Genomic DNA, 13,795 nt, shown 5'->3' with positions numbered 1-13,795 from the left:
TGATTTCAAATGGGGAAAAACAATTGAAGGGAATTTAATGAAAATCGGTATGTAAAGTCGGGGAATGAGCCACTATAATCTAGGCCATAATTTTATTCACGCTGAGGGAAATGGTAGTTTAGGGGAAGGCCTAAAATTTAATGTAAAAGGGCAGGTGGAGAATAAGAGTCTGCCATTATAACGAACAATTCTCCAGCTTGATTGTGACTGATGGTAGGAAAGAGGGCCCACCATTACAATGAAAATTCCCTAACCCAGTCTTCACATAAAAAGATGTTTGGTGACTCCCCCATCGCGTTTCAAGGGTAAAGTTAAGAGCTAACCTAGAATTCTGTATACAGTGTGGTATTCCGTAGCGAAGCACGGGTACATCAGCTAGACGGCAATAAAAGGTGAACGGTATTTTCTTTCAACTAACTCTATATTATATTTTATTTAGGGGAAACATATAATGCCTGCCTGGTGGTCATGATTATTAAGGCGTGAAGTCTGCATGGTCTGACACCGTGGTTAGCTTGTTCGAGTTCCGTTCGTCGAAAAAAAACTTTCACTATCAGAATGTTGGCCGGCATGGTAGGAAGGCGGTGGTATACAATTTCTAATCACTGGATTGCGTGCCAAAAGCCAGGTTTCAATTCCGAACTTCTCCACAGTGCTCGTATGGAGTGAGGACATATGTCGCTGTTGATGGCGATTCGTCCGTCGGAAGGAGAAGTAAAGCCTTGAGCAGAACCCTTGATGCTATTCGAGAGGAGTAGGCTCTGCACCGGCAGCGGGTTTCTGCTTCTCCATTCCAACTATTATATCACATCATTCATTTCATCTCATTAACCCCTCTAATGAGGTTGACGTCAGGAAGGGGCATTCGGTCGTAGAAACGCGCTACGAAGTTACATCTCACATCATACGCGACCCCGTAGAGACGCGAGACAAGGGTTTGGATATACATTTAGAGTAAACATACAGTACATATAGATAATAATTAATAATAATGTTATTTGCTTTACGTCCCATTAACTACTTTTCGGTTTTCGGAGACGCCGAGGTGCCGGAATTTAGTCCCGCGGGAGTTCTTTTACGTGCCAGTAAATCTACCGACACGAGGCTGAAGTATTTGAGCACCTTCAAATGCCACCGGACTGAGCCAGGATCGAACCTGCCACGTTGGGGTCAGAAGGCCAGCGCCTCAACCGTCTGAGCCACTGAGCCCGGCTAGATAATAATTAACAAGGAATAGGAATTCATATAAAGCCTCCGTGGCTCAGATGGCAGCGCGTCGGCCTCTCACCGCTGGATACCATGGTTCAAATCCCGGGCACTCCATGTGAGATTTGTGCTGGACAAGGCGGAGGCGGGACAGGTTTTCTCCGGGTACTCCGGTTTTCCCTGTCATCTTTCATTCCAGCAACACTCTCCATTCTCATTTCATAGCATTTATCATTCATTAATTTAAAAAAAATCACTTTGGGAGTGGCGGCCCCATCGTACTAACAGCCTATATCTGCTTCATTCATTCCATCCCAGACCCGGTCAATGACTGGAAAACAGGTTGTAGGTTTTCATTTTCAGTAATTCATATATCAGTCAAGGCGCCACTTAACGCCCGTTTGGTAGGGTGCTGTTCACGTCCAGTCCGTGATATCCAGATCTGTGTGTACGTGTGCGGAGCCAAGCCAAATCTACGGCATGCGAAGTTCTGAATTTTTTTTTTGTCATAGGCGAGTACAACATTTCATAGATCACGCATGGTTGCGTCAAATAGCAATTGTTGCTCGAAGAACTTACGATCTCAATGTCATCAACAAGCAACATTTACTAGAATTACCGGTTGTTTTACAGAGTTACAAGTCTATCCACACGAGATGCAATACAGATGAGGCTGTTAACTACACGGCAGAGCATTTGAACAACTTGAATTACCCTCGAACACTTTGAAGCGGACGATTGTGGCACTGATTATTCTTCTCAGGAATATGAATTCTCTTTCCCTCTGGAACGGAACACGACTCTCAGTCAAGAAACTGACGCCAAATATTATTGAATCGGAGTGGTGTCTTAATTGTTTAAACGTATGATATGCAGGATATTAGCGCTGATAAAAGAGATAATGATCGCTGAGAGTTAGCAAGTGAAGGTTGCAAGGAAAGAGAGAGTGAGTGAATCTCTCGGAGACTTCCAGGTGTACAGACCTCTGGGTGGAAGGGTAAATGATGTATTTGTTATCACAAATCCATGTTCTTCAGCAAAAGTATTAAGCTGTTCCCCTCTTGCAATTCTTTCACCAAGTCCATATGGGCCTATGAAGTCACCTTCAGAACCAAACTATTTTTTCGTTATAGAGCTTCCGGATAAACTATTTTATGTTTAGTGTGTTTGCCTTTCGAACTCTTGAACAACTCATGTACAGCTGAGAATGGAAGAAGCATCGTTTTCGAAGATGGAGTCCTACAACTTGTTGTATGAGTGTCAATTTCATTTGTCTAATAATATGAGATAACTTCAGTGTTTATGATAAATGTTTCCTACTGGTGATTAGATCCATTTATAAATTCAAATGGACTAACCCAAATACCGGTAAGTTTGTATAAATCACTATTCATTTCCCCTTTAATCACACAGTCTGACTAATTGTTACCACGAGTGTCCATGGAGTATGCAAAGGTTCTTCCTATCACGAACACCGTTCTTTTAATTTATTGAGCGTCACTCACTGTTTCAATGCTTTTAGATCGTCCATTATTAATAACTGAATGTAAACGGCTGTCTCACTACTTCTAAACAACCTGATGCGTTTGCCCGTTCTCTGATGATTGCATCATAAGCCGTCACTGAAATCGCCGATATTTAAAGGATTAAATGTTGAAATACCTCTATTAATCACCACTGAAAATTATCTCGTACCACACGGCTTATTTCGCGATATTTACACCGCGCTATTATATTTCTCCTCGACACAACACTCCACACACTGATATCCATAGTTCATTACTGACACGTAAGTATTGCGGCTGCACAAATTACAATGGGATCCGTTCACGTTGCGTCATGGCATCCCGCATCGCGATAGACGGATCTATCACACAAGGCTAAGAGTCAATGAATAATTCACAACAGATGTAAAATCAATTATGTACTTCATTTGTGTGTATATGCGTCATTCCCACAATTACCTGGATTTAATAAACCGGTTGCATTAATTTGAACTTTATAGGAATGTGTTCTCATTATAGTTAGGTATGGCCCGTTTCTCCAACCCTGTATGCCGCTAAGATACACTGACTGACAGAGCAAATGCAACACCAAGAAGGAGTGGTTCGAAAGGGATGAAAGTTGGGAAAAAAACAGAGACGGCACGGACGAATAATTGATGTTTATTTCAAACCGATATGCAGGTTACACAATGCGCACGGCATCGACTCAGTAGGATGTAGGACCACCGCGAGCGGCGATGCACGCAGAAACACGTCGAGGTACAGAGTCAATAAGAGTGCGGATGGTGTCCTGAGGGATGGTTCTCCATTCTCTGTCAACCATTTGCCACAGTTGGTTGTCCGTACGAGGCTGGGGCAGAGTTTGCAAACGGCGTCCAATGAGATCCCACACGTGTTCGATTGGTGAGAGATCCGGAGAGTACGCTGGCCACGGAAGCATCTGTACAGCTCGTAGAGCATGTTGGGAGATGCGAGCAGTGTGTGGGCGGGCATTATCCTGCTGAAACAGAGCATTGGGCAGCCCCTGAAGGTACGGGAGTGCCACCGGCCGCAGCACATGCTGCACGTAGTGGTGGGCATTTAACGTGCCTTGAATACGCACTAGAGGTGACGTGGAATCATACGCAATAGCGCCCCAAACCATGATGCCGCGTTGTCTAGCGGTAGGGCGCTCCACAGTTACTGCCGGATTTGACCTTTCTCCACGCCGACGCCACACTCGTCTGTGGTGACTATCACTGACAGAACAGAAGCGTGACTCATCGGAGAACACGACGTTCCACCATTCCCTCATCCAAGTCGCTCTAGCCCGGCACCATGCCAGGCGTGCACGTCTATGCTGTGGAGTCAATGGTAGTCTTCTGAGCGAACGTCGGGAGTGCAGGCCTCCTTCAACCAATCGACGGGAAATTGTTCTGGTCGATATTGGAACAGCCAGGGTGTCTTGCACATGCTGAAGAATGGCGGTTGACGTGGCGTGCGGGGCTGCCACCGCTTGGCGGCGGATGCGCCGATCCTCGCGTGCTGACGTCACTCGGGCTGCGCCTGGACCCCTCGCACGTGCCACATGTCCCTGCGCCAACCATCATCGCCACAGGCGCTGCACCGTGGACACATCCCTATGGGTATCGGCTGCGATTTGACGAAGCGACCAACCTGCCCTTCTCAGCCCGATCACCATACCCCTCGTAAAGTCGTCTGTCTGCTGGAAATGCCTCCGTTGACGGCGGCCTGGCATTCTTAGCTATACACGTGTCCTGTGGCACACGACAACACGTTCTACAATGACTGTCGGCTGAGAAATCACGGTACGAAGTGGGCCATTCGCCAACGCCGTGTCCCATTTATCGTTCGCTACGTGCGCAGCACAGCGCCGCATTTCACATCATGAGCATACCTCAGTGACGTCAGTCTACCCTGCAATTGGCATAAAGTTCTGACCACTCCTTCTTGGTGTTACATTTGCTCTGTCAGTCAGTGTAATTTAAGATGTGCGCCTATTTGCTTTTACCCAGTATCGCCTTGTAGAATTCTCGCCGGAGCCTCTTAGGGTAGGGGGCGGGTACAATATAAACGCAATATTTTATTAGTGGATCGGTAATGACGCATGTGATATAGTGGTGCGCAGACTGAAGCCGAGTGCTATGATCTGGCAACGTGAGGAAGGAAGTGGGAGGACTTGTGAGATGGACCATGGCGCGTGTATTTATAAAAGTGATGCCTATTCTAAGGCACAAAATTATTCCAGAACGGAATACCACAAGATAAATTATACTGACATGGATCGAACACCCGGGTTCGAACCGAACCCTCACTGAAATACATAGTTCGCCGTGCCGATGGGATTTAGCCACCGCCGACGCTAATTACATACACCTCGTGTTACACAAAGCATCATAAATAGTCACACATTATATACAAGAATCACGTGAGGCACATCTCCTTCATCTTACCATTGTGGAATACAATTGCCCTGGTCGAGGACTGATCTGACGACCTGTATCTTTGGTTTACCACGATATAGTCAATCTGGTTTCTAACAATATGTTCAGGTGAGAGAGATGGAAGAAAAGAGAGGTAGTGTCATATGAAGATGATGTGATGGGAGTGATGGTGGCTAAGAGTTTAATTCATTGTTGGATCAATTATTTTGGAACGAATGTGTTGTATTTATGAGAGGATGATTGGCGTGGTACAAGGGTTGGTCATAGAGGGATCTGAGTTTATAAGTCTGAAGGATATGTGATGTAGTGATGATGTGGTTGACGGGATCCTGCGTCTAGGTCCGGGTTTTACTTATAGTATCTGGGCTGAGTGGCCGGAGAGGTGGTAAACCGCGCCCCCAATCGAGATTCGGCTCCGGTAAACGTAATTTTTCAGCGACGTGATAGTAATCAAGTTATAGCTCCTGACACCTGTTTTATATTGATCTAAGTGTATCCGATCAGCGGGTCGTTCACAATCTCAAAAGCGTCTTGTTGATCCACGTAGAGAAATTCAAACAAACGAGGAACTGCAGGCGTCTAAACTGAAACGTTATATCCAAGGGCGCCAAATGTTCATGGGGTCGCTCCATTTTACCATTTTCATTGCTGGATACATTTAACGATCTCGTAACTATGGCAAGCACTCATCTTTCATATATTGTCTTTTTATTGTTTCTTGCCGGGCCATCTTCCCGGTGTTCTTTGGTTTATAGTCTGGGGATGTGGATCCTTAGAAGTGATTGTTGTAATCCGCGTCTTTTAAAATAAGATACGATTTGAACTCGTGTCTGGTATTACCGAATGCTCGTTTGTGTAATTTAAGAAAGTAAATGTTTGCTTTCATTGTGCGTGTCCAACTTCTCGCTTTGGGGAAATAGATGTTTCGTTCCAAATAATTAATTACTTCGACAAGAACGAGGTATGTTCTAATTCTGTTGTAATTGCAGTTTACAACATTTCCTTACAATTTTGTTAATATCTCCCAGACGGCACTTATTATGGGAAACACAACTGCACGTTTTAACCCCTTAGTCTATGATACCTAAGTAATATATTTTCTGTATCCCCTCTTAATTTTTGTTCACTTTACGTTTTTATTTGAATTCCTACTTGTGTTAGTAAATTTATGTTTTTGAACCCATACTTTTATCTGGTGGTGTGGGTTATCACCTTTCTGCTCCCTATCGTTGATTGATGAAGTACGAGTCCAGCTCCGGGCTGTTTTAGCCTGTTCCGACCAGTCCACGAGGTAAGTATTTGTGTTAGTAGGCGTGTGTGTGTGTGGTGAGGGGCTCAACTGTCAGACCGCTTCTCCCCAACTAGTGTAAATGAATAGCGACTTTCCGATTCATCAGTCATTCTTCGAAAAAGATGAGTAAGAGGGCATAGATTTCGCCTTGGGGCCCTCCTTTACTCAACTACAGCAAAAGAAAAAAAAATTAAAATCTGATTGGTTTGTAAGAAAAGAACACACTATTTTGCTCCGCTGGTGATTGATACGTGTGTTGTGTATTGTTGTGGGCGGTATGTGTCAATCAATCAATCAATCAATCAATCAATCAATCAATCAATCAATCAATCAATCAATCAATCAATCAATCAATCAATCAATCAATCAATCAATCAATCAATCAATCAATCAATCAATCAATCAATCAATCAATCAATCAATCAATCAATCAATCAATCAATCAATCAACCAATCAACCAATCAATCAATCAATCAATCAATCAATCAATCAATCAATCAATCAATCAATCAATCAATCAATCAATCAATCAATCAATCAATCAATCAATCAATCAATCAATCAATCAATCAATCAATCAATCAATCAATCAATCAATCAATCAATCAATCGCCCAGGTGGCAGATTCCCTATTTGTTGTTTTCCTAGCCTTTTCTTAAATGAATGCAAAGAAATTGGAAATTTATTGAACACCTCCCTTGGTAAGTTATTCCAATCCCTAACTCACCTTCCTATAAACGAATATTTGCCCCAATTTGTCCCCTTGAATTCCAACTTTATCTTCATATTGTAATCTTTACTACTTTTAAAGGCACCACTCAAAATTATTCGTCTCCTGATGTCCTCCCACGCCATCTTTCCAGTAACAGCTCGGAACATACCATTTAATCGAGCAGCTTGCCTCCTTTCTCCCAAGTCTTCCCAGCTCAAACTTTGCAACATTTTTGTAACGCTACTCTTTTGTCGGAAATCGCCCAGAAGGAAACGAGCTGCTTTTCTTTGGTTTTTTCCAGTTCCTGAATCAAGTAATCCTGATTAGGGTCCCATACACTGGAACCATACTCTAGTTGCGGTCTCACCAGAGACAAATATGCTCTCTCCTTTACATCCTTACCACAACACCTAAATACCCTCATAACCATATTTATAAGAATTCCTTATATTAATATCTACGTATTTACAATGATCCCCAAAGGGAACTTTCACCCCATCAACGCAGTAATTAAAACTGAGAGGACTTTTCCTATTTGTGAAACTCACAACCTGACTTTCATCCCCGTTTATCATCATACCATTGCCTACTGTCCATCTCACAACATTATCGAGGTCATTTTGCAGTTGCTCACAACCTTGTAACTTATTTATTACTCTGTACAGAATAACATCATCTGCGAAAAGCCTTACCTCTGATTCCACTTTTACACATATCATTGATATATATAAGAAAACATAAAGATACAATAATACTGCCTTGAGGAATTCCCCTCTTAATTATTACAGGGACAGATAAAGCTTCACCTACTCCAATTCTCTGAGTTACATTTTCTACAAACAGAGCAACCCATTCAGTCACTCTTTTGTCAAGTCCAATTGCACTCATTTTTGCCAGTAGTCTCCCATGATCTACCCTATCAAATGCCTTAGACAAGTCAAGCGCGATACAGTCCAATTGACCACCTGAATCCAGAATATCTGCTATATCTTGCTGGAATCCGAAAAGTTGGGCGTCAGTGGAATAACCTTTCCTAAACCCAAACTGCCTTCTGTCAAACCAGTTATTAATTTCGCAAACATGTCTTATATAATCGGAAAGAATGCTTTCCCAAAACTTACATGTAATGCATGTCAAACTGACGGGCCTGTCATTTTCAGCTTTATGTCTATCACCCTTTCCTGTATATACAGGGGCTACTATAGCAACTCTCCAATCATTTGGTAAAGTTCCTACATACAAACAATAATCAAACAAGTACTTCAGATATGGTACTATATCCCATCCCACTGTCTTTAGTACATCACCTGAAACCTTATCAATTCCAGCTGCTTTTCTAGTTTTCAACTTTTGTGTCTTACTGTAAATATCATTGCTGTCATAGGTAAATTTTAATACTTCTTTAGTATTAGTCACCTCCTCTATCTGGACATTATCCTTGTAACCAACAATCTTTACATATTGCTGACTGAATACTTCTGCCTTTTGAAGATCCTCGCATTGTTCATTAATGATTCCTGGAATGTCCTTCTTGGTACCGGTTTCTGCCTTAAAGTACCTATACATACTCTTCCATTTTTCACTAAAATTTGTATGGCCGACAATTTTGCTTGCCATCATGTTATCCTTAGCTGACTTCTTTGCTTGATTTAATTTCCTAGTAAGTTCCTTCAATTTCTCCTTACTTCCACAGCCATTTCTAACTCTATTTCTTTCCAACCTGCACATACTTTTTGGTCTCTTTACTTCCCTGTTATAATATAGTGGATCTCTACCATTCCTTGCCACCTATTTTCATATTCCTCAAAAATTGCTTTAAACCCATCCCAGAGTCTGTTTACATTTTTATTTACCGTTTTTCAGCGATCATAGTTACTTATTAAAAATTCCCTCATGCCTGTTTTATCAGCCACATGATACTGCCTAATAGTCCTAATTTTAATCTCTTCCTTTCTTTCACATTTATATTTAATTACCTCAAAACCAGCTTCGTGATCACTAATACCATCTATTACTTCGGTTTCTCTATAGATCTCATCTGGTTTTACCGCCACCACATCCAGGATATTCTTCTTTTTATTTGGTTCCATCACTTTCTGAACAAGGTGCCCTTCCCATATTAACTTATTTGCCATTTGTTGGTCTTCCTGTCGTTCGCATTACCTTCCCAACTGACGTTTGGTAAATTGAGATCACCCGCTACAATCACGTTCATTTCCTTATCATTTCCCACATAGCTGATTATCTTATCAAATAATTCTGAATCAGCATCTGCTCTACCCTTTCCTGGTCTGTAAACTCCATTGACATCAAGTTGCCTATTATCTTAAGAGATGAGCCTTACCCCTAGAAATTCGTGTTTGTCGTCTTTAACTTTTTCATAGCTTACAAATTCTTCTTTCACCAGAATGAATACTCCCCCTCCTACCATTCCTATCCTATCTCTGCGATACACCCTCCAGTTCCGTGAGAAAATTTCTGCATCCATTATAATATTTCTCAGCCATGATTCAACTCCTATTACATTATCTGGTAAGTATATACATATTAAATTACTTAATTCTATCCTTTCTTTACAATACTTCTACAGATGAACACTAACAGTTTTATGTCATCCCTCTTTGATTTCCAGTTCCCTGTTCCCTTACCGTCGTTCCCTAGGCCAACCTGTTCTTCTGAATGTACCTCTCTATAACCCTTCTAAACAAATTTCCTAACTTATATGTACCACTGCGGTTCAAGTGAAGGCCATCTGAGCGCAGATCCCTAACTCCTACCCACCCATTAGGATCTAGAAATCTCACTCCCAGTTTCCCACATACCCACTCCATAGTCTCATTTAAATCCCCAATCACCTTCCAGTCAGTATCCCTCCTACACAGTATTCCACTGATAACAATCTCCGCTTTCTTAAACTTCACCCGTGCTGCATTTATCAGGTCCCACACATCCCCAACTATGTTGGTACTGAACTGACACTAGGAACACGACGAAGACCCAGTGCGGTGGATTTGGTCAAAACTAGAAAAAAAATTGCCAGGAACTGGACCCGGGCCTCTTACAGACAACAAACATATAAGAGACGCAAAGAAATAAAAATATACCAGTAATAAGGGCAAGAACTTACATTTATTATGGAGAGGAAATCAGAAAAAAAGGTTGCATAGGTAAAACAAGGGGGCCAAAATTCAAATAGCTAATATTAATAACATGTGGCCCATAATCAACATACACCAGACTCATTGATTACAGCACCTTCACACACGCTTACCTTCATAAAAGACGTGACGAAAAGTTTGGAATAAGGACTTGGCATCTATATTAATTAATTGAAGAATATGAATTCAGGTGGGTACAAAACATTTCTTTGTAGCACATTTGGTCTAAACAGTCATAAGTTTAGGGAGTAACAGCACCTAATCATAACATTCTCCCTTTTAATTCCCCAGTTAAGACAAAACTCAACAGTAAAAAATCACGTCCCCCGAGAATACAATATCATTAAGTAAAAGAGCTTAAAACGGGAGAAGAGGGAAGGGTGCACCTAGCTCATTTATACTCATAAAATAAATGCAGAGAGAAAAGGGGAAGTTACCAAAAACAACAAAAATATAAAGCAAGAAAATAGGTAAAGAAAGCCAATGACGGCAATGTGAAACGAACAATAAATAAATTAGACACAAAAGCTTTCACGGACTCAAACGTCAGAACCACCCACGCTCACACATAGACCAAGAGGTTAGGTCACCAAATAAAGGGACATATAAGAACGTCAACACACAGCACGCAACAAAATAAACAACCGCTCTCTAGCTCAGACAGTATGAACTAGAAAGTGGTCCATCTTAAAGAGACGGAGTGTATCCAACACCAAAGCACACAGAAGCAGGCAGGTCGCGTAGTTAGCTTGTATTCATACAACACCTATATTTGGTGGACATGAAATATACAGAACGCGCGATAAAATAATACAATATGAGCTCAAGCGGTATGTTAATGAAGCGACATGAGTGAAAGGTATCGGCTGGCACACAGCAAAGAATCTCATACACTCACACATGAATCCGTGTCACCTTCAGTTCTCAAAACAAACATAGTGAATCGGTAAAGGAGAATCAAAGTTAACACACGAATAAATTAGAAAAACACGTAATGAGGGAAACCTTTCTAACCCAACCATGGTGGGCACAAAACGAAGCAACAAAACCAAGAGAAGATTAAAGAAAACGAAATACCTCAATTATATAAGCAATTCACATTCTCGAAAGGCCGAGATATGTACAAAGACATCTTGAATCTATTAAAATATCTTTTATATGCCATAAAGGCGACTTGGAAATCCAATCCTTCCATCTTCTCAAGTCAAAAACTCTACACTACCCACCCAGAAATATAACCCAACAAGACGGGGTAGAAAAGAAATGCTTTGACCTATGCTAACGTAAGAGATGCCATCTACCGGAATAAGGAAAGATTACACAGTGGAAACAACACATGATGGGAAAGAGTAATAGTTCATAGATAAAAGAGTTCGCTAAGAACGTGAAGACATCAGAAAAGGCAAACGTACCATAAAATGATATGGTGCGGTTGAGTACTTATATCTGCTTTTCTTACGTTGTTAGTACCAACCATCCTAGAAACCATCCAAGCCGCCGGCTTACCCACACCTATTATGATTAACCCAGTCCGCTATCAATCAACTCCAAATTTCACTACCGAAATCTTCCCAGAAACAAATCACGCCAGCTCCCAAACCAACCCGGACCGGGCGAGTTGGCCGTGCGCGTAGAGGCGCGCGGCTGTGAGCTTGCATCCGGGAGATAGTAGGTTCGAATCCCACTATCGGCAGCCCTGAAGATGGTTTTCCGTGGTTTCCCATTTTCACACCAGGCAAATGCTGGGGCTGTACCTTAATTAAGGCCACGGTCGCTTCCTTCCAACTCCTAGGCCTTTCCTATCCCATCGTCGCCATAAGACCTATCTGTGTCGGTGCGACGTAAAGACCCTAGCAAAAAAAAACAACAACCCGGTACCACCTACCATCACATCTGAAGTCCAAACCACCTCTCTATCACCCCCACCGACCCCACCACTATCACCACCACCCACGCAATCCACCCAGTCCCAGACCAACCCACCGCCAACCCACACTGACACCCACACACAGGCGGGGAACAGGCTTCAAAAACCTGCTCCGGGGCCACGAACACACAAAACACTACCTCAGAATCGAACCCAGACACTCACACGCACACCCCTCATCACACAGTGCTTTAATCGCTTAAAATTAAATCACACAGCAGCTTCTTGCTCTGACAGCGCCCGCTGTAATAGATGTGGCGGCTCCCACCGCCACGCAGATTGCAAGGTCCGCGGGACCAGGAGAGGTGCGCCAACTGCCATGGCAGCCATGCCGCTTCGTTTTCTGGCTGCCCCTTTATCAAAGAAGCAATTAAGGCACATTACAAACAGTCAGGCCACTTACACGCTAATCCAGCACCACCCCCACTACTCAGTCTTCCACTTCCAGCCCGTCCGCATCTAAACCCACGACAGTCACTATCCCATCCTCCCCACCAACCTCAGACACAAACACCCCACTTCAATTATTATTGAACCTACTCTTGACACAACTCAGACCAATGCATCCAATATCCATCCCCTCAGAACCAACCCCACCAAGTCCAGACTAAGAACCATGAGAACTCTCACTTCCTAAGATATGGTCCGACGTATCAACAGTAAACCTACATCGTAATACAGCCAAAACCTTCAACGAAAATAAGTACAACCTCACAAACCAGAAATTACCACCACCTTCAACGAAGGACTGGAAACAATTCGGAAGCCGAGACGGGAATTTCACAAAAGCTGCAATTACAAATGCTGTTATTTCTAAATTTAAATTGTCACTAACAACCGATACACATGAATATAATCATATTCTAGTAAACAATTCAGCGACATGGCCCGGTTATAGTAAAGCAACACCGGGCGTGGTTAAGGTTTGGATGGGTGACCATCCGTACCTTGCCCTTGTCGCTGGCACAAAACAATTTACAAATATTATTTAACACCTAGCCATGGTCAAACGCACGCGAAGGTTAACTCGGACCAATTTTCATATTACGGTATAACACGTTACAGACATCGCTCCTACTATTTATTATTCTTCTTGCTTCCGAACTTGGCCAACTGTGGACTGCATGAAAATTAATGCTTTCTGGCCAGTCTTCTTCTTTTCACTTCCCAGAACGTCTTCATTCGTTCACTCCTTATTTTTCTCTGCTCCTCAGATATTACAAATTTGGGCCTGTTCTTCCGCTGCTCTTCATGAAATTTGTGGTCATCTACTCGAGTTCTGAACTTCTTTCTGTTGAGGACTATTTATTATTATTATTATTATTATTATCACCATATTAAACTTATTGTTCTTATACTTATTTTTCTGAACAGACCAGGCGAGGAGCGCAATAGCGCACCGGTACTGATACCACACTTGGCACCCCTCGGGGGTGTCCAAACAGTAACCCTTGGGAATTCTTCTTGGTCTTTCATCGACCTTGCTCTTATTGGACATCTCCAATCTCTGCAACTTCTCCTGTTATTTTTGCTCGACCGGGCGAGTTGGCC

Source organism: Anabrus simplex, chromosome 1 (assembly GCF_040414725.1).
Source record: "Anabrus simplex isolate iqAnaSimp1 chromosome 1, ASM4041472v1, whole genome shotgun sequence".
NCBI classification, from domain to species: Eukaryota; Metazoa; Arthropoda; class Insecta; order Orthoptera; family Tettigoniidae; genus Anabrus; species Anabrus simplex.
The sequence above is the reverse complement of the archived record's forward strand: the minus strand, read 5'-3'. Positions refer to the sequence as shown.